Consider the following 25,344-nt stretch of genomic DNA (forward strand, 5'->3'; position numbering starts at 1 on the left):
GACTCAGTCATTGTGCCACTCTGTGGCCTACGCATGTTGATGCCACCTCCACACTCTGTCGTTGTGCCACTCAGTGGATTCCACATGCTGCTACCACCTTCAAACTCGGTCATTGTGCCACTCATTGGCCAACTCATGCTGCTGCCACTTCCAGAGTCTGTTGATGTGCCACTCTGTGGCCTACTCATGCTGCTGCCACCTCCCGACTTGGTCATTGTGCCACTCTGTGGTCTCCTCCTGATGCTTCTGCTGCCAACAACATCTAGACTCGGTCATTGTACCTCTCTTTTGCCTACGCATGCTGATGCCACCTCCACACTCTTTCGTTGTGCCACTCTGTGGCTTCCACATGCTGCTGCCACATTCAGACTCGGTCATTGTGCCACTCTGTGGCCTACTCATGCCGCTTTTTTTTTTTTATACAAAAATTTGTTTCGCAAACAGTCGGTTGCTGCTGTGCATAGGGTTCCCACCCCAGGTAATATTTTTACAAAGATCACAGCAGATAAATGAAATGTTCTTTGTGTTTTTCTTTTTATTTTGTTTCAAAATTGAAGCATAGTAACATACGGAAATACGTGTAAACGTTTTCGGCTATGCAAAGCCTTCCTCAGACACTAAGAGATTACAAAAAAATGACAATCAAGCCCTATGTAGATACTATATTCGATTAACAGCATATAGTTCTAGAAAATAATACATAAATAATATACGAAAATGAAATTTGAAAATAATGCAAATAATAATAATAATAATATAAGGTAAGATACAGATGCCGACTATGCGATCTAGTAGAACATACTTGTCCGGATCTCGAGGTCGTCTATAGTCAGAAGTCACTTTTCCATGTAAGGTGGAAACTGCGTCCGCCTATTACATGCCGCTGAGGCGTCATATCAACTTGAAAATGTATATTTAAGGAAGAAATGTCCAGTTCCAAATCCCAATATTTAGGTCTAGTACATATTTTCTCCTAATGAGATATCACTGCATTTAATAGGGTTACATGCTATTCTAATGACTCCTATATTCTCACATCCAGACAACAACCTAACCCCATTTCCATACAATATATTTTTTTCTCTCATAAGAACATATGAGACATAAGTGAATATTAGAGAACATAGAAGAGCAAGGCCTTCCATCCTTTACCTGTGCCGCAGAGTGATGTGGATATGGTGAAAAATTGTGATAATTGTACCAGTAGAAACGGAGCTATGCTCCAAATACACCAATAATGGGTGTAACATCCTATTTCCATATGGCTTGTTTTAAAGGGGGGACAGGATCGCGCCCAAATAAGTGGGCAGAACCTATTCTAAACATGTAAAACGGCGTGCGTTCCACCCGCCTGATGTGCATCGGCCGGTTGAACGCATCCGGACCGGAAGTTGCGTTCCAAAGGCCGGAAGTGCCCGTCCGTGGAATACAGAATGACTGAGTGATTCTGAGCTCTCCTAAGGATAGAGTAAATCGGATACCTACATGGATTATATAGTATATAGTCTGATTTAAACAGTAAATTGCTATATATATATATATATATATATATATATATATATATATATATACAGAGAGAGAGAGTTAAGAAGGGATTAATAATAACAACAGGGGAGAATAAATGAAATATGAATATGAGGGGAAATTAATAAATAAAAATATGAATATGAGGGAAAAGTAATATAGATAATTACAGGGAGTGCAGAATTATTAGGCAAGTTATATTTTTGAGGATTAATTTTATTATTGAACAACAACCATGTTCTCAATGAACCCAAAAAACTCATTAATATCAAAGCTGAATATTTTTGGAAGTAGTTTTTAGTTTGTTTTTAGTTTTAGCTATTTTAGGGGGATATCTGTGTGTGCAGGTGACTATTACTGTGCATAATTATTAGGCAACTTAACAAAAAACAAATATATACCCATTTCAATTATTTATTTTTACCAGTGAAACCAATATAACATCTCAACATTCACAAATATACATTTCTGGCATTCAAAAACAAAACAAAAACAAATCAGTGACCAATATAGCCACCTTTCTTTGCAAGGACACTCAAAAGCCTGCCATCCATGGATTCTGTCAGTGTTTTGATCTGTTCACCATCAACATTGCGTGCAGCAGCAACCACAGCCTCCCAGACACTGTTCAGAGAGATGTACTGTTTTCCCTCCTTGTAAATCTCACATTTGATGATGGACCACAGGTTCTCAATGGGGTTCAGATCAGGTGAACAAGGAGGCCATGTTATTAGATTTTCTTCTTTTATACCCTTTCTTGCCAGCCACGCTGTGGAGTACTTGGACGCGTGTGATGGAGCATTGTCCTGCATGAAAATCATGTTTTTCTTGAAGGATGCAGACTTCTTCCTGTACCACTGCTTGAAGAAGGTGTCTTCCAGAAACTGGCAGTAGGACTGGGAGTTGAGCTTGACTCCATCCTCAACCCGAAAAGGCCCCACAAGCTCATCTTTGATAGTACCAGCCCAAACCAGTACTCCACCTCCACCTTGCTGGCGTCTGAGTCGGACTGGAGCTCTCTGCCCTTTACCAATCCAGCCACGGGCCCATCCATCTGGCCCATCAAGACTCACTCTCATTTCATCAGTCCATAAAACCTTAGAAAAATCAGTCTTGAGATATTTCTTGGCCCAGTCTTGACGTTTCAGCTTGTGTGTCTTGTTCAGTGGTGGTCGTCTTTCAGCCTTTCTTACCTTGGCCATGTCTCTGAGTATTGCACACCTTGTGCTTTTGGGCACTCCAGTGATGTTGCAGCTCTGAAATATGGCCAAACTGGTGGCAAGTGGCATCTTGGCAGCTGCACGCTTGACTTTTCTCAGTTCATGGGCAGTTATTTTGCGCCTTGGTTTTTCCACACGCTTCTTGCGACCCTGTTGACTATTTTGAATGAAACGCTTGATTGTTCGATGATCATGCTTCAGAAGCTTTGCAATTTTAAGAGTGCTGCATCCCTCTGCAAGATATCTCACTATTTTTGACTTTTCTGAGCCTGTCAAGTCCTTCTTTTGACCCATTTTGCCAAAGGAAACGAAGTTGCCTAATAATTATGCACACCTAATATAGGGTGTTGATGTCATTAGACCACACTCCTTCTCATTACAGAGATGCACATCACCTAATATGCTTAATTGGTAGTAGGCTTTCGAGCCTATACAGCTTGGAGTAAGACAACATGCATAAAGAGGATGATGTGGTCAAAATACTCATTTGCCTAATAATTCTGCACTCCCTGTAAATGGGGTAAGAAATATGAAAGAAAAATAAGAATAAAAGAAAAAGAAAAAGAAGAAGAAATAGAAAAAATGGAGATAAGGACAGTCAAAGTGTGATAAACAGTGAATTGTGGGAAGAAAAAGGATACCAGATGCCGCACTTGGATTCAGGAGGAGGTTTATAGGGCCTACGGAGGTAAGGTAAATATATGTTAGTATATACAAAAATATGCATCTGCAAAATACAGATCTCTACATGGTGATAAATGGAATGGGATATCAATTCAGATAATATCTCTCACAGGAAACTCTGAATTTCATATTCTTTATTCATACCCTTTGGGCTAAGGGTCTGTAGTAAGTGGATCCAGTAGGCTTCTCTGAGCTTCAGGATTTTACTTCTATTTCCTCCCCTGCGCTGCTGCCACCTCCAGACTTGGTCATTTTGCCACTCTGTGGCCTGCTCATGCTGCTGCAACCTCCAGACTGTCGTTGTGCCACTCTGTGGCCTAATGATACTGCGACCTCCAGACTCTATCATTGTGCCACTTTGTGGCCTACTCATGCTGCTGCCACCTCCAGACTTAGTCATTGTGCCACTCTGTTGCCTACTCATGCTGCTGCCACCTCCAGACTCAGTCAATGTGCCACTCTGTTGCCTACTCATACTGCTTCAATCTCCAGACTCGGTCATTGTGCCACTCTGTTGCCTACTCATACTGCTTCAATCTCCAGACTCAGTCATTGTGCCACTATGTGGCCTCCTCCTGATGCTGCTGCTGCCGATACCTCCAGACTTGGTCATTGTTCCGCTCTGTGGCCTACGCATGCTGCTGCCACCTCCAGACTCGGTCATTGTGACACTCTGTTGCCTCCTCCTGATGCTGCTGCCACCTCCAGACTCGGTCATTGTGACACTCTGTTGCCTCCTCCTGATGCTGCTGCCACCTCCAGACTCTGTCGATGTGCCACTCTGTGGCCTACTCATGCTGCTGCCACCTCTAGACTCTGTCACTGTGCCACTTTGTAGCTTCCACATGCTGCTGCCACCTCCAGACTTGGTCATTGTGCCACTTTGTGGCCTACTCAAGCTGCTGCCACCACCAGACTCAGTCATTGTGCCACTCTGTGGCCTCCTCCTGATGCTGCCGACACCTTAGACTTGGTCATTGTGCCAGTCTGTGGCCTTCGCATGCTGCTGCCACCTCCAGACTCGGTCATTGTGCCACTCTGTTGCCTCCTCCTGATGCTGCTGCCTCCTCCAGACTCTGTCGATGTGCCAGTCTGTGGCCTACTCCTGCTGCTGCCACCTCCAGACTCTGTCGTTGTGCCATTCTGTGGCTTCCACTTGCTGCTGCCACCTTCAGACTGTCATTGTGCCACCCTGCGGCCTACTCATGCTGCTGCCACCTCTAGACTCTGTCTTTGTGCCATTCTGTGGCTTCCACATGCTGCTGCCACCTCCAGACTCCTCCTGATGCTGCTGCTGCTGACACCTCCAGACTCTGTCATTGTGCCACTCTGTGGCCTACTCATGCTGCTGCCACCTCTAGACTCTGTCTTTGTGCCATTCTGTGGCTTCCACATGCTGCTGCCACCTCCAGACTCTGTCGCTGTGCAACTCTGTGGCCCACTCATGCTGCTTACACTTCACCACTATGTCATAGGACCACTCTGTGCTGTTCTCACCCTTCCCCACTTCATGACTGGTCCACTATTTTGGCTTTTGGCCTGGATTACATCATGATTTATTTGACACTTCTTCTGATCTGTCAGAAGGAAGGAAAAATGAGATGCACAATGGATCCTGTCTGTGTAGCTGCTTTAAGGCCTGTATGGTCCGATCAGAATTGGCTTATGATTTGGTAGCCAAAAGCAGGAGTGGGTACAAAAAAACAGAAGACATGCAAATATTCCGTTTACGTGTCATCTCTGTTTTAGACCCACTCCTGTTTTTTTTTTTTTTTTTTTTTTTTTTTTTTTTGGGCATTAGCAATACTGATGGATTACTGAGTAAAGGCAAATGCTCAACAGACAGGATCTGTTTTTTGAGGGGTTATTGTTTGTAACGGATCAGAGGAAGGGCAAAATAATCAGTAACATCAACACAAACTTACTGCTGACACCCTCTCCACTCTGTCACGGAACTCTACTTTTCTAAGCGTTTAATAGAACAGGTTCTGTAGACATCAATGTGGAATCAGCTGACAAGGGTGTAAAAGGAGTGCGCTTCTTCTTGACGCTAACATCTACCTGTAAGGGCTCATGCACACGACTGTATGCCCTCCGAGACATACAGTGTATGAGCGGGCCATATGTCCTGGAGTGGCATACATGGTGCGCACAGGAGTGCACAGCATCATAGGTTGCTATGATAACTGTGCGCATTGGGCCGCCCGCAGGGCTATTGTCTTGCGCTCATAAGATCATATGAGTGCAGGACAATAGTTCCGTGGGCGGCCCGATGTGCACAGTATCATAGTAAGCTATGATGCTGTGCGAGTGATGTATGCCGCTCCGGGACACATGGCAAGCTCATGGACCATATGTCTAGGAGGGCATACGGTCGTGTGCATGAGCCCTAAGGCTGAATTCATACTTTAGTTATTTGGTCAGTTTTGGCGCCGTGACTGCCCGAATAAGTGAAGTATGCAGTGATTCTAAGAGTGACACCTGTCATGTGCTTGTCAGACTGACTCACAGTATTGTTTCACTACCACAGCAGACTCCCTATGCGTGTTACTGCAAGGCACAGACAGTGATCTACATCCCTATAAAGGCTCTCTGCAGCCCGGAAATAGCTGTTTTGTAACGCGATTCGCCACGAATCTATTCGTATCGAAGCAAATTTTTCCGAAAAATTCGAACCAGCCGAATCAAATTTTTTTAAACATTCGCTCATCTCTAGATGATACAGTTGAATTCAAGAGGGGACTTTGGGCGTTGGCCATGTGCATAAGTAACTGATGCTCCCAGCCTTAATTAATGTTGAGAGTATTAATTCATTATGTACCTGACCTGTGACAGTGAGAAGAACTTGGGCAGCCATCTGAAAAGTGAAATGTGGAATCTGATTGGTTGCTGTGTTCCTTTTATACCAGTTTTGATAAATCTCCCCTAGTATGTTGCAATTCCATGCTGCACCCTGCAGGCCAACACTGGAATATTCCTGTGAAAGGATTGGGGCCTGAGCAGGCAACAAACGGTGGTCTTAATCGTCAAATGGGGGAGCCGTTCCAGTTGGGGAAGCACAGAGCTTCTGGGTTTTGCACTCTCGGATGCTGAGTTCACAATTGTCCACAGCATCTGAGGGGTTAAATGCCTGCAATCGGCATTACTGGCAATCGTAGACATTAGCACCGGGTGCTCACAAGTGGGTGCCATTTTTGAAGATCCATCTTCCACTGTACTATTATGGTGGAGGTCGGGAAGGGGTTAATGTCTGGTCTTTTTTTTTCAACTGTTAGAACTGTTGCTAAAGGGATCTGCAGCTGCTTCCCCCTTTCTCCCTGTGACAATAAATGTGCAAATGTGCATTGTAGACCACAGGATTTTTTATAGTTACCAACACAGGCACAAGTCTTTAAAGATCAGGAGCACAGCAAGAGAACCCCATTGGATATATGCTCCTGTACCCCCCCCCCCTCCCCCACCAAATAAATAAAAGAAAAAAAATGAAAAAGACAGTTATGACCTACAGCAAGCTTAGATACATTGGTAAGGCTGATTTGTCAGCCTGCATTTGTGGGAGGGGCGGAAGCCCTTCATATATGAGCCACAGCCTCACTCACAGGCGTGCGTTCTCAGGTGCAGGAAGGGGGCGTGGTTTCATCCCTGCCCCAAGCACCTCACACCAACAGCAGCTACGCTGAAGTGTGCATGGACGACGGTGCCCTGAGCCAGCCAAAGTTTCCTACGTTAAGCGCAACTCGGGCTTAAGGACAACCGCCACTCTGGGTTTGTTTCTCGCTGGGCTTGAAGGTCGGGTAGGGCTCCCGCAGCTGTCAAGCACACGGATCATTCTGATCTCCCTCCCCGCCTTGCGCTTTCCTTGCCTGCACTCGCGACCACGCCATCGGCTTCCTTGCACGTGCGGCACACTCACGGTCTCGCACGGTGTGGCTGTTTCGTCTGTCTGTTAGTTCGCCACCCTGGTCTCTCGTTCACCGCTTCTAGTGTCGCAGTTACGGGGTGTCTGCCTCCAGCGTTCTCTACCCTACCGGCTATGCTCCCTTGGATCCGTCTGTCTGGCACTCAGCTGCCATGTTGTACCAGCATTGCCAGGAGGAATAATGGATGGATAGCAACAGTTCTGTTAAAGCATAGCTATTTTACTGGAGAGCGATTATGTCACACACAAAAAAAAAAAGCGGTCTGTGGTGCTTGGGTGAGCTGGTTTTTGTGTTACTGTTGCATTCATGCCTCGGTTAGTATTCGCTTGGTCTCCTTGCCTTTGCTAGCCAAAACAATCTGCTTTGATTTACTTCAGCTGAAGCCAATAATGATTAGCCAAATGAAATTTGTCGTCTTCTTTCCGCATCTGGATTTTAGTTTTCACAAAAAAAAAAAAGAAGGGGGAAATAGAGGTAAGATGGCGTTGGGCGTGATGATGTCACGACAGAGGGCCTGTGACGCGCGGCGCTACTACGAAGTGCTTGATTTGTTGCCCCGAGTCGGTCATGCATCGGACACCGTTGCGTCACGGCTTTTCCCCGGACTTCCCGATCTCTTACAGGAGCAGTTCGCACTCCCCGCCCCCGTACCGCTCTCCTGGCAGACGCCGCCGTTCTCCAGGCAGCCGCTCCCTCCTCTCCACCACCCCCTTGCCGCCGCCATGGCCACTCCTCCGAGAGTCGAGGCCAATCCCGCTCCTGCTCCAGTCCCAGCCGCTCCTGCTCCAGACCCGGCACTCTCGCTCTAGAACCCGCCATTCCAGATGCCCTGCTCCCCGTTCCCGCATTAACGGTACTCAGGCTGGCGCCGCTCCCCTGGTGGCCCTCGCCGGTACGAGTGCTGCAGGAGCAACCAGCTTCAGGGCTCCCCCAGTTACCGCTCCAGTCCAGCCAGTGACCATCCTCCTCTGGCCAGCAGAAATGACAGGTACTTTAGTCTGCATTCGGTCTCAAGTTGGAGCAGGCGCTAGGGCTCAATAACATTGTTTTGCCACTGCCGGAGGCAGCAGTCTGGCAGTCCGTGAATGTGAGTACAGTCGCCTTAAAAAAAAAGAAAAAACTCGGGGTTTCTGGCGAGGGTCATCTTCTTTCCCCTCATGTTTAATCAGTTATCATCACTTAGTAGATTCATCCGGCTCATGTTTTCAAATTATCAATGTTGCCGCCTGTCACGTTGTTAGGCCCACGCTTATCACACCGTCCAATGTCTCTTGCCCGGTTGTTTATTCAGGTGTACGTTTATAGAGCATTAACCACCTCCGGACCGCCTAACGCAGGATCGCGTTCCGGAGGTGGCAGCCCTGCGCACAGTCACGCATATACGCGTCATCTCGCGAGACGCGAGACTTCCTGTGAACGCGCGCACACAGGCGCGCGCGCTCACAGGAACGGAAGGTAAGAGAGTTGATCTCCAGCCTGCCAGCGGCGATCGTTCGCTGGCAGGCTGGAGATGTGTTTTTTTTAACCCCTAACAGGTATATTAGACGCTGTTTTGATAACAGCGTCTAATATACCTGCTACCTGGTCCTCTGGTGGTCCCCTTTGTTTGGATCGACCACCAGAGGACACAGGTAGCTCAGTAAAGTAGCACCAAGCACCACTACACTACACTACACCCCCCCCCCCGTCACTTATTAACCCCTTATTAGCCCCTGATCACCCCTAATCACCCCTGATCACCCCATATAGACTCCCTGATCACCCCCCTGTCATTGATTACCCCCCTGTCATTGATCAACCCCCTGTAAAGCTCCATTCAGACGTCCGCATGATTTTTACGGATCCACTGATAGATGGATCGGATCCGCAAAACGCATCCGGACGTCTGAATGAAGCCTTACAGGGGCATGATCAATGACTGTGGTGATCACCCAATATAGACTCCCTGATCACCCCCCTGTAAAGCTCCATTCAGATGTCCGCATGATTTTTACGGATGCACTGATACATGGATCGGATCCGCAAAACGCATCCGGTCGTCTGAATGAAGCCTTACAGGGGCATGATCAATGACTGTGGTGATCACCCCCCTGTCATTGATTACCCCCCTGTAAAGCTCCATTCAGATGTCCGCATGATTTTTACGGATGCACTGATAGATGGATCGGATCCGCAAAACGCATCCGGACGTCTGAATGAAGCCTTACAGGGGCATGATCAATGACTGTGGTGATCACCCCATATAGACTCCCTGATCACCCCCCTGTCATTGATTACCCCCCTGTCATTGATTACCCCCCTGTAAAGCTCCATTCAGACGTCCGCATGATTTTTACGGATGCACTGATAGATGGATCGGATCCGCAAAACGCATCCGGACGTCTGAATGAAGCCTTACAGGGGCGTGATCAATGACTGTGGTGATCACCCCATATAGACTCCCTGATCACCCCCCTGTCATTGATTACACCCCTGTCATTGATTACCCCCCCTGTAAAGCTCCATTCAGACGTCCGCATGATTTTTACGGATGCACTGATAGATGGATCGGATCCGCAAAACGCATCCGGACGTCTGAATGAAGCCTTACAGGGGCATGATCAATGACTGTGGTGATCACCCCATATAGACTCCCTGATCACCCCCCTGTCATTGATTACCCCCCTGTAAAGCTCCATTCAGATGTCCGCATGATTTTTACGGATGCACTGATAGATGGATCGGATCCGCAAAACGCATCCGGACGTCTGAATGAAGCCTTACACGGGCGTGATCAATGACTGTGGTTATCACCCCATATAGACTCCCTGATCACCCCCCTGTCGATGATCAACCCCCCTGTCATTGATCAACCCCCCTGTCATTGATCACCCCCCTGTCATTGATCACCCCTCTGTAAGGCTCCATTCAGATATTTTTTTGGCCCAAGTTAGCGGAATTTTTTTTTTTTTTCTTACAAAGTCTCATATTCCACTAACTTGTGTCAAAAAATAAAATCTCACATGAACTCCCCATACCCCTCACGGAATCCAAATGCGTAAAATTTTTTAGACATTTATATTCCAGACTTCTTCTCACGCTTTAGGGCCCCTAGAATGCCAGGGCAGTATAAATACCCCACATGTGACCCCATTTCGGAAAGAAGACACCCCCAGGTATTCCGTGAGGGGCATATTGAGTCCATGAAAGATTGAAATTTTTGTCCCAAGTTAGCGGAACGGGAGACTTTGTGAGAAAAAAATAAAAAATATCAATTTCCGCTAACTTGTGCCAAAAAAAAAAAATTTCTATGAACTCGCCATGCCCCTCATTGAATACCTTGGGGTGTCTTCTTTCCAAAATGGGGTCACATGTGGGGTATTTATACTGCCCTGGCATTCTAGGGGCCCCAAAGCGTGAGAAGAAGTCTGGTATCCAAATGTCTAAAAATGCCCTCCTAAAAGGAATTTGGGCACCTTTGCGCATCTAGGCTGCAAAAAAGTGTCACACATCTGGTATCGCCGTACTCAGGAGAAGTTGGGGAATGTGTTTTGGGGTGTCATTTTACATATACCCATGCTGGGTGAGAGAAATATCTTGGTCAAATGCCAACTTTGTATAAAAAAATGGGAAAAGTTGTCTTTTGCCAAGATATTTCTCTCACCCAGCATGGGTATATGTAAAATGACACCCCAAAACACATTCCCCAACGTCTCCTGAATACGGCGATACCACATGTGTGACACTTTTTTGCAGCCTAGGTGGGCAAAGGGGCCCATATTCCAAAGAGCACCTTTAGGATTTCACAGGTCATTTACCTACTTACCACACATTAGGGCCCCTGGAAAATGCCAGGGCAGTATAACTACCCCACAAGTGACCCCATTTTGGAAAGAAGACACCCCAAGGTATTCCGTGAGGGGCATGGCGAGTTCCTAGAATTTTTTATTTTTTGTCACAAGTTAGTGGAAAATGATGATTTTTTTTTTTTTTTTTTTTTTTCATACAAAGTCTCATATTCCACTAACTTGTGACAAAAAATAAAAAGTTCCATGAACTCACTATGCCCATCAGCGAATACCTTGGGGTCTCTTCTTTCCAAAATGGGGTCACTTGTGGGGTAGTTATACTGCCCTGGCATTCTAGGGGCCCAAATGTGTGGTAAGGAGTTTGAAATCAAATTCTGTAAAAAATGACCTGTGAAATCCGAAAGGTGCTCTTTTGTATATGGGCCCCTTTGCCCACCTAGGCTGCAAAAAAGTGTCACACATCTGGTATCTCCGTAATCGGGAGAAGTTGGGGAATGTGTTTTGGGGTGTCATTTTACATATACCCATGCTGGGTGAGAGAAATATCTTGGCAAAAGACAACTTTTCCAATTTTTTTATACAAAGTTGGCATTTGACCAAGATATTTATCTCACCCAGCATGGGTATATGTAAAAAGACACCCCAAAACACATTCCTCAACTTCTCCTGAGTACGGAGATACCAGATGTGTGACACTTTTTTGCAGCCTAGGTGGGCAAAGGGGCCCACATTCCAAAGAGCACCTTTCGGATTTCACAGGTCATTTACCTACTTACCACACATTTGGGCCCCTAGAATGCCAGGCCAGTATAACTACCCCACAAGTGACCCCATTTTGGAAAGAAGAGACCCCAAGGTATTCGCTGATGGGCATAGTGAGTTCATGGAAGTTTTTATTTTTTGTCAGAAGTTTGTGGAATATGAGACTTTGTATGAAAAAAAAAAAAAAAAAAAAATCATCATTTTCCACTAACTTGTGACAAAAAATAAAAAATTCTAGGAACTCGCCATGCCCCTCACGGAATACCTTGGGGTGTCTTCTTTCCAAAATGGGGTCACTTGTGGGGTAGTTATACTGCCCTGGTATTCTAGGGGCCCAAATGTGTGGTAAGGAGTTTGAAATCAAATTCAGGAAAAAATGAGGAGTGAAATCCGAAAGGTGCTCTTTGGAATATGGGCCCCTTTGCCCACCTAGGCTGCAAAAAAGCGTCACACATCTGGTATCCCCGTACTCAGGAGAAGTTGAGGAATGTGTTTTGGGGTGTCTTTTTACATATACCCATGCTGGGTGAGATAAATATCTTGGTCAAATGACAACTTTGTATAAAAAAATGGGAAAAGTTGTCTTTTGCCAAGATATTTCTCTCACCCAGCATGGGTATATATAAAATGACACCCCAAAACACATTCCCCACCTTCTCCTGAGTACGGAGATACCAGATGTGTGACACTTTTTTGCAGCCTAGGTGGGCAAAGGGGCCCATATTCCAAAGAGCACCTTTCGGATTTCACAGGTCATTTTTTACTGAATTTGATTTCAAACTCCTTACCACACATTTGGGCCCCTAGAATGCCAGGGCAGTATAACTACCCCACAAGTGACCCCATTTTGGAAAGAAGAGACCCCAAGGTATTCGCTGATGGGCATAGTGAGTTCATAGAACTTTTTATTTTTTGTCACAAGTTAGTGGAATATGAGACTTTGTAAGAAAAAAAAAATAAAAAAAAAAATCATCATTTTCCGCTAACTTGTGACAAAAAATAAAAAGTTCTATGAACTCACTATGCCCATCAGCGAATACCTTAGGGTGTGTACTTTCAGAAATGGGGTCATTTGTGGGGTGTTTGTACTGTCTGGGCATTGTAGAACCTCAGGAAACATGACAGGTGCTCAGAAAGTCAGAGCGGCTTCAAAAAGCGGAAATTCACATTTTTGTACCATAGTTTGTAAACGCTATAACTTTTACCCAAACCATTTTTTTTTTACCCAAACATTTTTTTTTATCAAAGACATGTAGAACTATAAATTTAGAGCAAAATTTCTATATGGATCTCGTTTTTTTTGCAAAATTTTACAACTGAAAGTGAAAAATGTCATTTTTTGGCAAAAAAATCTTTAAATTTCGATTAATAACAAAAAAAAGTAAAAATGTCAGCAGCAATGAAATACCACCAAATGAAAGCTCTATTAGTGAGAAGAAAAGGAGGTAAAATTCATTTGGGTGGTAAGTTGCATGACCGAGCAATAAACGGTGAAAGTAGTGTAGGTCAGAAGTGTAAAAAGTGGCCTAGTCTTTCAGGGTGTTTAAGCACTGGGGGCTGAGGTGGTTAATGTCTGTCACCTGTTTACGTCTTTCAGGCTGCGTTCATTGGTCATTGATATCTGCTTCCTGTTTACTCTATTCAGGCATACGTTTATTATTTAATGTCTGTTGCCTGTTTACGTTATTCAGGCTTACATTTATTAATTAGTAATGTCTGTTGCCTGTTTGCATTATTTAGGCTTACATTTACTAGCTTCTAATGTCTGTTGCCTATTTACATTATTCAGGCTTACGTTAATTGATTACCGTTGCCTGTTTACGTTATTCAGGCTTACGTTTACTAACTTCCAATGTCTGTCGCCGGTTTATGTTATTCTGGCCTACGGTATCAATCATCATGTCTGTTGCCTGTTACGTTTCAGGCTCACGTTTATTAATCAGTAATCTATTTTATTCAGGCCCACGTTGATTGATATCTGTCGCCTGTTTACGTTATTCAGGCTTACATTTACTAACTACCAATATCTGTAGCTTGTTTTACGTCATTCAGGCTTACGTTTGCTAACTACTAATGTCTGTTGCCTGTTTACGTTATTCAGGTTTACGTTTACCAACTACCAATATCTGTTGCCTGTTTACGTTATTCAGGCCTACGTTCATCGATCATTGATATCTGTCTCCTGCTTACATTATTCAGGTTTATGTTTACTAACTACCAATGTCTGTTGCCTGTTTACGTTATTCAGGCTTACGTTTACTAACTTCCAATGTCTGTCGCCTGTTTACGTTATTTAGGTCTACGTTTATAATTCAATGTCTGTTGCGTGTTACGTTTCAGGCTCACGTTTATTAATCAGTATTGTTCTTTCGCCTGTCTTTTGTTCAGGCCCACGTTGATTGATATCTGTCGCCTGTTTACGTTATTCAGGCTTACGTTTACTAACTACCAATGTCTGTTGCCTGTTTTACGTTATTCAGGCTTACGTTTGCTAACTACTAATGTCGCCTGTTTACGTTATTCAGGTTTACGTTTACCAACTACCAATATCTGTTGCCTGTTTACGTTATTCCGGCTTACGTTTACTAACTTCCAATGTCTGTTGCCTGTTTCCGTTATTAAGGCTTACGTTTATTAATTACTAATGTCTGTTGCCTGTTTGCATTATTAAGGCTTACGTTTACTAACTTCTAATGTCTGTTGCCTGTTTACGTTATTCTCTTACGTTCACTAACTTCTAATGTCTGTTGCCTGTTTACGTTATTCAGGCTTACGTTCACTAACTTCTAATGTCCGTTGCCTGTTTACGTTATTCAGGCTTACGTTTACTAACTACCAATATCCGTTGCCTGTTTACCTTATTCAGGCTTACGTTTACTAACTTCTAATGTCTGTTGCCTGTTTACGTTATTCAGGCTTACGATTGCTATCAACCAAGGTCTGTTGCCTGTTTACGTTATTCAGGATTACGTTTACTAACTACCAATATCCGTTGCCTGTTTACCTTATTCAGGCTTACGTTTATTAACTTCTAATGTCTGTTGCCACTTTAGGTTATTCAGGCTTACGTTTGCTATCAACCAAGGTCTGTGTCCTGTTTATGTTATTCAGGCTCACGTTCATTAATTACTAATGTCTGTTGCCTGTTTGCGTTATTCAGGCTCACGTTTACTAACTTCTAATGTCTGCTACCTGTTCACGTTATTCAGGCTTATGTTAATTGGTTACTGTTGCCTGTTTACATTATTCAGGCTTACGTTTACTAACCACTAATGTCTGTTGCCTGTTTACATTATTCAGGTTTACGTTTACTAACTACTAAGGTCTGTTGCCTGTTTACATTACTTAGGCTTGAGTTTTTTTAATTTCTAATGTCTGTGGCCTGTTTACATTATTCAAGCTTACTTTTATTAATCCTGAATGTCCATTGACTGTTACATTTATTCAAGCTTACGTTTATCAAATGTCTGTTGCCTGTCACGTTCTTCAGGTTCACTTTTTAAATCGCTAATGTCTGTCGCTCCCCCACTACAAGTGTTTCAGAACTCAATGTCCCGGTCGTCCCTTCCATCCAGGGTCCAAGCAGTTAAAAAAAATAATAATCTTTTTGTCGCAGATGCTTTGTCTTGTTTTTAATTCTCGATGCTCTGGTCGTGGTCTGTTAATATGGTCACAAGTTACAAAACCGCCTGGAGCATTAATAGCAAATTTGCACTCCTTCACCCACAGGAGGACATTGACAGGACCTCGTACATTATGACCTTCTTAGCTTATTGCCATATTGGCCTTAGACTCTCTCACAACACAGTTAAATTGTATTTGGCCTAACCTCAGACTCCCTACAACCACGTTGGACAAGGTCCAGCATTTCTTCACGGTAGAAGATTCAGATAGTAGGTCGGTCTTCACATCTCAAGCGTTAAAACAATTCTCAGGGGCACACATTAGAACAACGCGCGGACCACGGCTAGCAGATAGCTGTTGTCTGGGGAACTTTTCAAGGATTCTCTTCCTATCTACATGGTTATTTGGCCCTCATTTCTGCATAGTCTAGGCAGTTAGGTTTCGGTCCCTCGATCTCCTGAGGCTAGGGCATTGCCAGTACTCGCACTAGAGCCAAAACTTTACAGGTTCAGTTGGTTTTCATGATCCATTTCTCAACGTATTCCCGATACTCCATTCCGCTTCGGGGGCAGTATCCGCAATATTGAGCATCATGTCTTGTCATCCACAAGACGGGTTGTAGGTCTCTTTCTGGCCTTGCCTCATACACCCCGAATTTTGTCTCTAGATCCCTGACGCCTTGCAGTTGGCTTGGGGATCAGTTTGCACATGCCATTCGTGTTCTTTTTCTACCCTACTTGGCTTGGTTTTTGCCCACTTATAGGCCTTCCCTCGATCATGGCTTAGGGCACACAACAAGCCATTTAGTCAGGTTAGTTAAGACACCCCTAGCTGGGTTAGGTTGTTCCCATTGTTTCTCTCCCCAGGGTTCTTCGGACATCTCTTGGCCGTAGCCATGACCACAAGTTGTTAAGGCTGATTTGTCAGCCTGCATTTGTGGGAGGGGCGGAGGCCCTTCATATACGAGCCACAGCCTCACTCACAGGCATGCATTCTTAGGTGTCCCACCCGCCCTCCCTTATATTTTCACTTCCACAGGGTGTGCCCACTTATAGGCATACCCTCGATCATGACTTAGGGCACACAGCAAGCCATTTAGTCAGGTTAGTTAAGACACGCCTAGCTGGGTTAGGTTCTTCCCGTTGTTTCTCTCCCCAGGGTTCTTTGGACATCTCTTGGCCGTAGCCATGACCACAAACAGTTTATACCTCAGTAGCACATTGAGGGACATTTATTAAGACTGGAATCTTCTTACAATAGTCTTGATCCCTCTGCTCTGGAGTAAGATGCGCTTAATTTATCAAAAGGCATATGCCTCTTAATCAGTTAGTTGCATCTGTTGCACTCCGTGTGCCAGAAACTCAAATCTATGGCAGCCAGGGTTTGGCATCGACTTGACCTATAACTTATGCCAGTTTCTGGTGCAAGTTATAGTAAATATTGCAGACTGATCAGCTCCACCCATTCTTGATAAGATCTGCCCACTTCTCTCAAAACTTTAGAAAAGTGTAAAAAGGTGTAAATATAGTATGTACCATGTTGAAGTTTAGGTGTCTATTGCACGTTAAAATCCATACTCTTGTACACCTCTAAGTATGGGAGTACGGATTCCCCTGGGACTGCGCTGACTGCTGTACAGGCTGAGGCATCGCTGCTCCTGTCTGTACTAGCGATATATATGGGCTAGATTGGATAGATGCTATATTGTTGGAGGTAACGTATCACTTTTTCATACTCTTGTGTCATGCTGCTAGGAGTGTCTGAGATAAACTGGAGAGAAGCAGAAGGGAAAGACATCTAGGTGTTCCTTCACCATTTTATTTTCCTAGCTCTTACATACCTGAACTATTAACCTATAATTTAACCACTACAATTTCCCAGAACATACCTTGGTGAAGGAAGTCTACCCCTCTTTCCTACTCAGGGTTTCCAACAATCTGAGATTAACCCAGTCTTCAGCCGCATTCCTGTGTGAGGCAGATTTCACACTTCAGTTATATGGTCAGTTCTTTCCATCAGTTAATGTGAGCCAAAACTGGTGCAGGTCAAAAACAAATCTTTCAATTATATCTTATCTCTGAGTAGGCTTCACTCCTGGTTTAGGCTCACAATAACTGATGGAACTGACCGAATAACTGAAGTCTGAACTCGGCCTGAGGGGAGTCTCCCTCTCTTACATGCAGTCTCTCAGGGTTTTCAACAATCTGAGATTAACCCTATCTTCAACCACACACCTGTGTGAAGGAAATCTCCCTCTCTCACACACATATGGGGTCATTTATCAAACTGGTGTAAAGTAGAACTGGCTTAGTTGCCCATTACAACCAATAAGATTCCACCTTTCATTTTTGACAGCTCCTTTGGAAAATGAAAGGTGGAATCTGATTGGTTGCTATTCTACTTTACACCAGTTTGAGAAATTACCCCAATAGTCTCTCAGGGTATATCTCTAAATAATAGTAGATGCTTATTAGATACCTGAATAACTAACTGGAGGACAGAATAATGTTTGTTTCCTTTATCACCTCCAAACACTAGACTGTGAATACTCCCCGCCAGGGCCGGCCTTTGGGGTGTGCGAGCTGTGCGGCCGCACAGGGCACCATGGCAACAGGGGCGCCTGGCGGCCGACACAGCTCGCAGTCGGTCTCTACAGGCTACAGCAGACGGCCGGCCCGACCCGAGCCGAGATTGTGTAAGCGGCAGGGGCGTAGCGTGGGGGGGCCGTTGCCCCGGGCGCAAAATTTCAGGGGGTGCCAGGCAGCAAACACTTCAATGAGGGTCATGGGAGCCTATGGCTCCTGTCCCCTCCGTTCTTCCTCATAGGCTTCAGGCTAGTGGCCTGAAGCCTATGAGGCAGTAGAGTGAGCGTAGTGTCTAGAATGTAGTTGATCCTGGGAGGTATGCTGTCAGGGGAAGAGGTGGAGTCTCGTCATCCAGGGGGCGGGGCCTAAAGATGTGCGGGAGATTCTACAGAGCAAGAGCAGAGTCTGCAGGTCAGTATGTGGAGAAGAATAGTGACTGTTATTTTTACTTGGGGGGCTTTTTGCAGGGGCTGAAGGGAGAAGGAATCATCTTTGTACTGGAGACTGTATGTTAGAGGGGTCTGAAGAGAGGGTAGTGGGGGTGATATTATTTACATGGGACTGTATGCTAGAGAGGCTAAAGGCAGGGGGGTGATATTATTTTACATGGGACTGTATGCTGGAGGGGCTAAGGCAGGGAAGTGATGTGTCTTACATTGGACTGTATGATGGAGGGGCTGAAGGCAGGGGGGTGTATCTTACATAGGACTGTATGCTGGAGGAGCTTAAGGCAGGGGGAGTGATATATTTTACATTGGACTGTATGCTGGAGGGGCTGAAGGCAGGGGGGGGTGTATCTTACATGGGACTGTATGCTGGAGGAGCTTAAGGCAGGGGGAGTGATATATTTTACATTGGACTGTATGCTGGAGGGGCTGAAGGCAGGACGAGTGATGCATTTTACATGGGACTGTGCAAGAAGGGCTGGAAGGCAAGGGTGTGATGTATCTTACATGGGACTGTATGCTGGAGGGGCTGAAGGCAGACAGAAATGAGAGGGAGTTTGATATTTACATAGGACTGTATGTTGGAGGGGCTGAAGGCGGGGAGTGATGTATGTGGCAAACATCGCCACTTATAGAATGTCTTTCTTGTCTGTACCTGTTCCCCTCCCCCCTTTTCCTGTCCCATTGTTTCCCCAGCAGGGTGTTGTATCAGGGACACTGGGAGACCAGTTTAAACTAGCTGCAGTGTCCCCCTCAACCTCCCATCAGCCCTTGCTATTGTCTGACCCCACCTTTCCTTGTACCATAGTAATCTATGTATTGTATGTAAATGAGGCTGTTGGAGGTTTGAAACCAGGTGCGCATGCCTAGTAAAGTCAGTTGACTCCCAAACTGTGTGTCGTCCAGTTACTGGGGAAATTGTCTCTTGGATATTGACCTGCTTCTTCAGCTACAAGGAGATTTAAGTGAAGATATTGAGGGTATACCGTGAAGCTCTGCAACAATTGGTGGCAGTGGTGGGATACAAGCCTTGCCGCACAGCAAAGCAGCAGTTCGTTGAAACAGCCATTCGGATATACCGGAGTTCGAGAATATGTGCAGTAATTCGAACGAACGGTGAATGGAGACTAATTATGCAACATTGAAACGAATTACGTTAAAGGAATTATTGGAAGCACGGGGAAGAATAGCCAGCAACAAAACCAAAGCTACTCTTGTGGCCGAACAGAGCGACCACTGCGGCAACTCCACAGGAGACAGAGCCAACGGAATTTACAAGAGAGCTCAATAGCAGGTTAGCTGCCCAAACACCCCCTCCCCTTTTTACCCAAACACCCCATCCGTGGAGACACTAGAAAGACTGATAGCAGATGTACACCAGTACATTGTAGCTAAGCAAAACGCTATTCAGTGAGTTGGGGAAGGAGCCCCAGTGCCCACCAGCACTACCCAGGGAAAAGCTAAGATTCCCTACCAAGCTTTTAAAAATTACACAGAAGGAGAAAGTGATTTTGACGAATACCTACAGGATTTCGAAAGGTTGTGCCAGCTACACGACATCAGCCCAGCCGACCAAGTACCCCTGCTGGCAGGTAGATTGTCAGGCCGCGCCGCAGAGGCATACCGAACCGTCCAAGAAGAAGACATCAGGAATTATCACAAAGTCAAACAAGCCACCCTAGCACGGTATGCCATTACCGCTGAGGCATACCGACTCAAATTCCGGGACATCAAGAAACAAACAAAAGACTCACACACTGAATGGGCACACCGACTACAACGAGCCGCCAAGGGGTGGATGGAAGCGACACGGGTCACCACTATGGAAGAGATGTTCCAGTTAATAGTAATGGAGCAGTTTTTTAATGGACTAACCACAGAACTGCAAAATTGGGTACGAGATCGCAAACCCCGTACCCTACCAGAGGCAGCCAAGGTAGCTGACGAGTTCCAAGACACCAGGCGAGACCATCGCACACCACACCGGACCACGTATGGATCTACCACCCTTCTGCCAGCAGTGACTACCTTGGCTCACCCACGACCAGCCGCAAGCCCCAACCAGTACCCTCCTAGGTACAATACCCGACCACCGATCCGCTGCCACACCTGCAACCAACAGGGGCACATCCAGAGAGACTGCCCACGTAACCGACCTCGCCAGAACTGGAACCACCAGGGTCCTCCTCCCCCCAATCGGGCTGCAGTACACTGCTGCCAAAGAGAATCTGTGCTCCCAACATCCACAGTCACCTCAATAGAAGAGCCTCTATGGGATCCTACACGAGGTAAACCCCAAACAAGCCGCCTCAGACAACCGCCAGGGGCACCGCCAGGTGGTACAAATGGAGGGGAAGAGTATACAAGGATTACGTGACTCTGGGGCCACGTTAACCCTGGTCCGAAATCATTTGGTGCCTAAGCACACCCTCACCGGAGACTGTGTAGCTGTACGGGTGGCAGGGGGAGCAATTTACAAAGTTCCCACTGCCAAGGTGCATTTGAATTGGGGGGCAGGGCATGGAAACGTGGAGGTGGGAATTATGCAGGATTTGCCCGCTGATGTTATTTTGGGCAACGACTTGGGGGAGCTCACCTCTGCTTTTGTCCCTCAACCAACTATCCAAGAGGCCTACCCGGTTGTTACCCGGCAGCAAGCACGCACCACGGCTCCATCCGATCACACTGAGGCTCAGGTAAACAATATGCCACACACCCCTCCTATTCTCCCCTGGGATGCCCCCTTGGAATTTGGCAGTGAGGTGGCCCTCGATCCCTCCCTGCAGGTATGTAAAGATAGGATAAACAAGGACCAAGGAGGGTTGGAGGGAGAGAGATATGCTTGGGACAAAGGTCTCATATACCGCTATGCAGAGAAGGTAGTAGCAGGGTCCATACCCGTGCCCACTAAGCAGTTAGTGGTACCCCGAAAGTATAGACAAGAGTTGCTGCGCATCGCGCACGATATACCATTATCAGGACATTTAGGAATCAGCCGAACGAAACATCGGCTGACGCAGAACTTCTTCTGGCCAGGTATCTCAAAGGATATTAGACAATACTGTCAAACGTGCGATACCTGCCAGAGGGTAGGGAAGAGAGGGGATCGCTATAAAGCCAAACTCAGATCCCTGTCCATAATTGAAGAACCCTTCAGTCGGGCAGCTGTAGACATAATAGGACCCCTAGCGAAACCCAGTCCCTCCGGCAAGAAATACATCTTGACCGCAGTGTACTACGCCACTAGATACCCAGAAGCAGTGGCGTTGACCAATGTACATGCAGAGACTATAGCCGATGTCCTTATGCGAATATTCTCCCGTATGGGATTTCCCCGGGAGATTATATCGGATAGGGGCACCCAGTTCACCGCAGAGGTCACCCACCAACTCTGGAAAGTGTGTGGGGTGAAACCGATCTTAAACTCTGCCTACCACCCCCAGTCCAACGGGCTCTGTGAACGGTTTAACGGAATACTTAAACAGATGATCCGCATGTTCATAGACACTCAAAAAGACTTGGAATGGTTTTTGCCCCACTTGCTCTTTACCTATAGGGAAGTACCCCAAGAATCCACGGGATTCTCCCCTTTTGAATTATTTTTCGGGAGGAGAGTGAGGGGTCCCTTAGACCTTATCAGAGAACACTGGGAGGGAGGGGTAACTACGAATGGTACCCCTATTGTCCCATACGTGCTGGAGTTTAGGGAATGCTTGGAGGCTCTGACCCAGATGGTACGTACTAACCTCCAAGCGCCCAACAACGACAGCGCAGATGGTATGATAAGGGGGCCAGGGACCGCAGCTTTCAGGTCGGGCAGAAGGTGTTAATCCTACGGCCAGTCCCTAATAGCAAGCTGCAGGCCTCCTGGCAGGGCCCATACAAGGTGGTGGAGCAAATCTGCGATACCACCTATGTGATCGGCCCGTGCGCTGGAGCAGGGGGCAGAAGCATGCTCCATGTGAACATGCTGAAGCCCTACTACGAGCGCATAGAAGAGGTGACCGCTATTTGCGCCTCTGCCGCAGAGGACTTTGACAATTTACCTCTCCCAGACCTCCTAGAGAAAGAGGGCCAGAAAGAGGACCTGGAAGAGGTTCAGTTAGGTGAACGGCTGAAAGGGCGCAGGCTCATAGTCTAATAAGGGAAAAAGGAACCACTTTTTCTAATCTCCCCGGGTACACCCCGTTAGCCACCCACAGAGTAGAAACACCAGGGCAGACCCCTCTCCGCCAACCTCCTTACCGCATACCTGAATCCGTAAAGGATGATATGCGCAAGGAAATTGAAGAAATGCTACAACTAGGAGTCATAGAGCACTCTGAAAGCCCTTGGGCCTCCCCAGTAGTTCTGGTGCCGAAGCGGGATGGGACTACCCGCTTCTGTGTAGACTACCGGAGGCTTAATGATAAGACCGTATCCGATGCCTACCCTATGCCCCAGATAGACGAGCTCCTGGACAAAATGGCCAGGGGCCAATACCTCATTACAATAGATCTTTGTAAGGGGTATTGGCAGATTCCCCTAGCCGAAGACGCCATCCCTAAGTCGGCGTTTGTCACCCCGTTTGGCCTGTACCAGTTTAAGGTCATGCCATTCGGGATGAAAAACGCTCCGGCTACTTTTCAGAGGATGGTGGATCGGCTATCGGATGGGTTCCAGGAGTACGCTTGAGCCTATCTAGATGATATAGCGATCTTCAGCCTTTCCTGGACTGAACACCTGACCCACATAGGAGCCGTACTAGACCGTATTAGGGAGGCAGGATTAACTCTGAAACCCAGTAAGTGCCATATAGGGATGGCAGAAGTCCAATACCTAGGACACTGGGTAGGGATCGGCCAACAAAAACCCGAACCGGCTAAGGTAGAGGCTGTAGCCAAATGGCCAACCCCTCGTACCAAAACTCAAGTACTGGCATTCCTAGGTAATGCAGGATACTACCGTAAATTTGTACCCAACTACAGTACCCTGGCCAAATCCCTCACCGATTTGACCCGCAAGAATCTCCCTAAGATAGTAGTCTGGACCCCAGAGTGTGAGCAGGCATTCCAGCAACTAAAAACGGCTCTTGTGAATTCCCCTGTACTTGCCGCCCCTGATCCAACTAAACGCTTTCTCGTCCACACAGACGAGAAAGCGCTGTCGCCGGTTTATGTTATTCTGGCCTACGGTATCAATCATCATGTCTGTTGCCTGTTACGTTTCAGGCTCACGTTTATTAATCAGTAATCTATTTTATTCAGGCCCACGTTGATTGATATCTGTCGCCTGTTTACGTTATTCAGGCTTACATTTACTAACTACCAATATCTGTAGCTTGTTTTACGTCATTCAGGCTTACGTTTGCTAACTACTAATGTCTGTTGCCTGTTTACGTTATTCAGGTTTACGTTTACCAACTACCAATATCTGTTGCCTGTTTACGTTATTCAGGCCTACGTTCATCGATCATTGATATCTGTCTCCTGCTTACATTATTCAGGTTTATGTTTACTAACTACCAATGTCTGTTGCCTGTTTACGTTATTCAGGCTTACGTTTACTAACTTCCAATGTCTGTCGCCTGTTTACGTTATTTAGGTCTACGTTTATAATTCAATGTCTGTTGCGTGTTACGTTTCAGGCTCACGTTTATTAATCAGTATTGTTCTTTCGCCTGTCTTTTGTTCAGGCCCACGTTGATTGATATCTGTCGCCTGTTTACGTTATTCAGGCTTACGTTTACTAACTACCAATGTCTGTTGCCTGTTTTACGTTATTCAGGCTTACGTTTGCTAACTACTAATGTCGCCTGTTTACGTTATTCAGGTTTACGTTTACCAACTACCAATATCTGTTGCCTGTTTACGTTATTCCGGCTTACGTTTACTAACTTCCAATGTCTGTTGCCTGTTTCCGTTATTCAGGCTTATGTTTATTAATTACTAATGTCTGTTGCCTGTTTGCATTATTAAGGCTTACGTTTACTAACTTCTAATGTCTGTTGCCTGTTTACGTTATTCAGGCTTACGTTCACTAACTTCTAATGTCCGTTGCCTGTTTACGTTATTCAGGCTTACGTTTACTAACTACAAATATCCGTTGCCTGTTTACCTTATTCAGGCTTACGTTTACTAACTTCTAATGTCTGTTGCCTGTTTACGTTATTCAGGCTTACGATTGCTATCAACCAAGGTCTGTTGCCTGTTTACGTTATTCAGGATTACGTTTACTAACTACCAATATCCGTTGCCTGTTTACCTTATTCAGGCTTACGTTTATTAACTTCTAATGTCTGTTGCCACTTTAGGTTATTCAGGCTTACGTTTGCTATCAACCAAGGTCTGTGTCCTGTTTATGTTATTCAGGCTCACGTTCATTAATTACTAATGTCTGTTGCCTGTTTGCGTTATTCAGGCTCACGTTTACTAACTTCTAATGTCTGCTACCTGTTCACGTTATTCAGGCTTATGTTAATTGGTTACTGTTGCCTGTTTACATTATTCAGGCTTACGTTTACTAACCACTAATGTCTGTTGCCTGTTTACATTATTCAGGTTTACGTTTACTAACTACTAAGGTCTGTTGCCTGTTTACATTACTTAGGCTTGAGTTTTTTTAATTTCTAATGTCTGTGGCCTATTTACATTATTCAAGCTTACTTTTATTAATCCTGAATGTCCATTGACTGTTACATTTATTCAAGCTTACGTTTATCAAATGTCTGTTGCCTGTCACGTTCTTCAGGTTCACTTTTTAAATCGCTAATGTCTGTCGCTCCCCCACTACAAGTGTTTCAGAACTCAATG

The sequence above is a fragment of the Bufo bufo genome, chromosome 1 (assembly GCF_905171765.1).
Source record: "Bufo bufo chromosome 1, aBufBuf1.1, whole genome shotgun sequence".
Taxonomy (NCBI): Eukaryota; Metazoa; Chordata; class Amphibia; order Anura; family Bufonidae; genus Bufo; species Bufo bufo.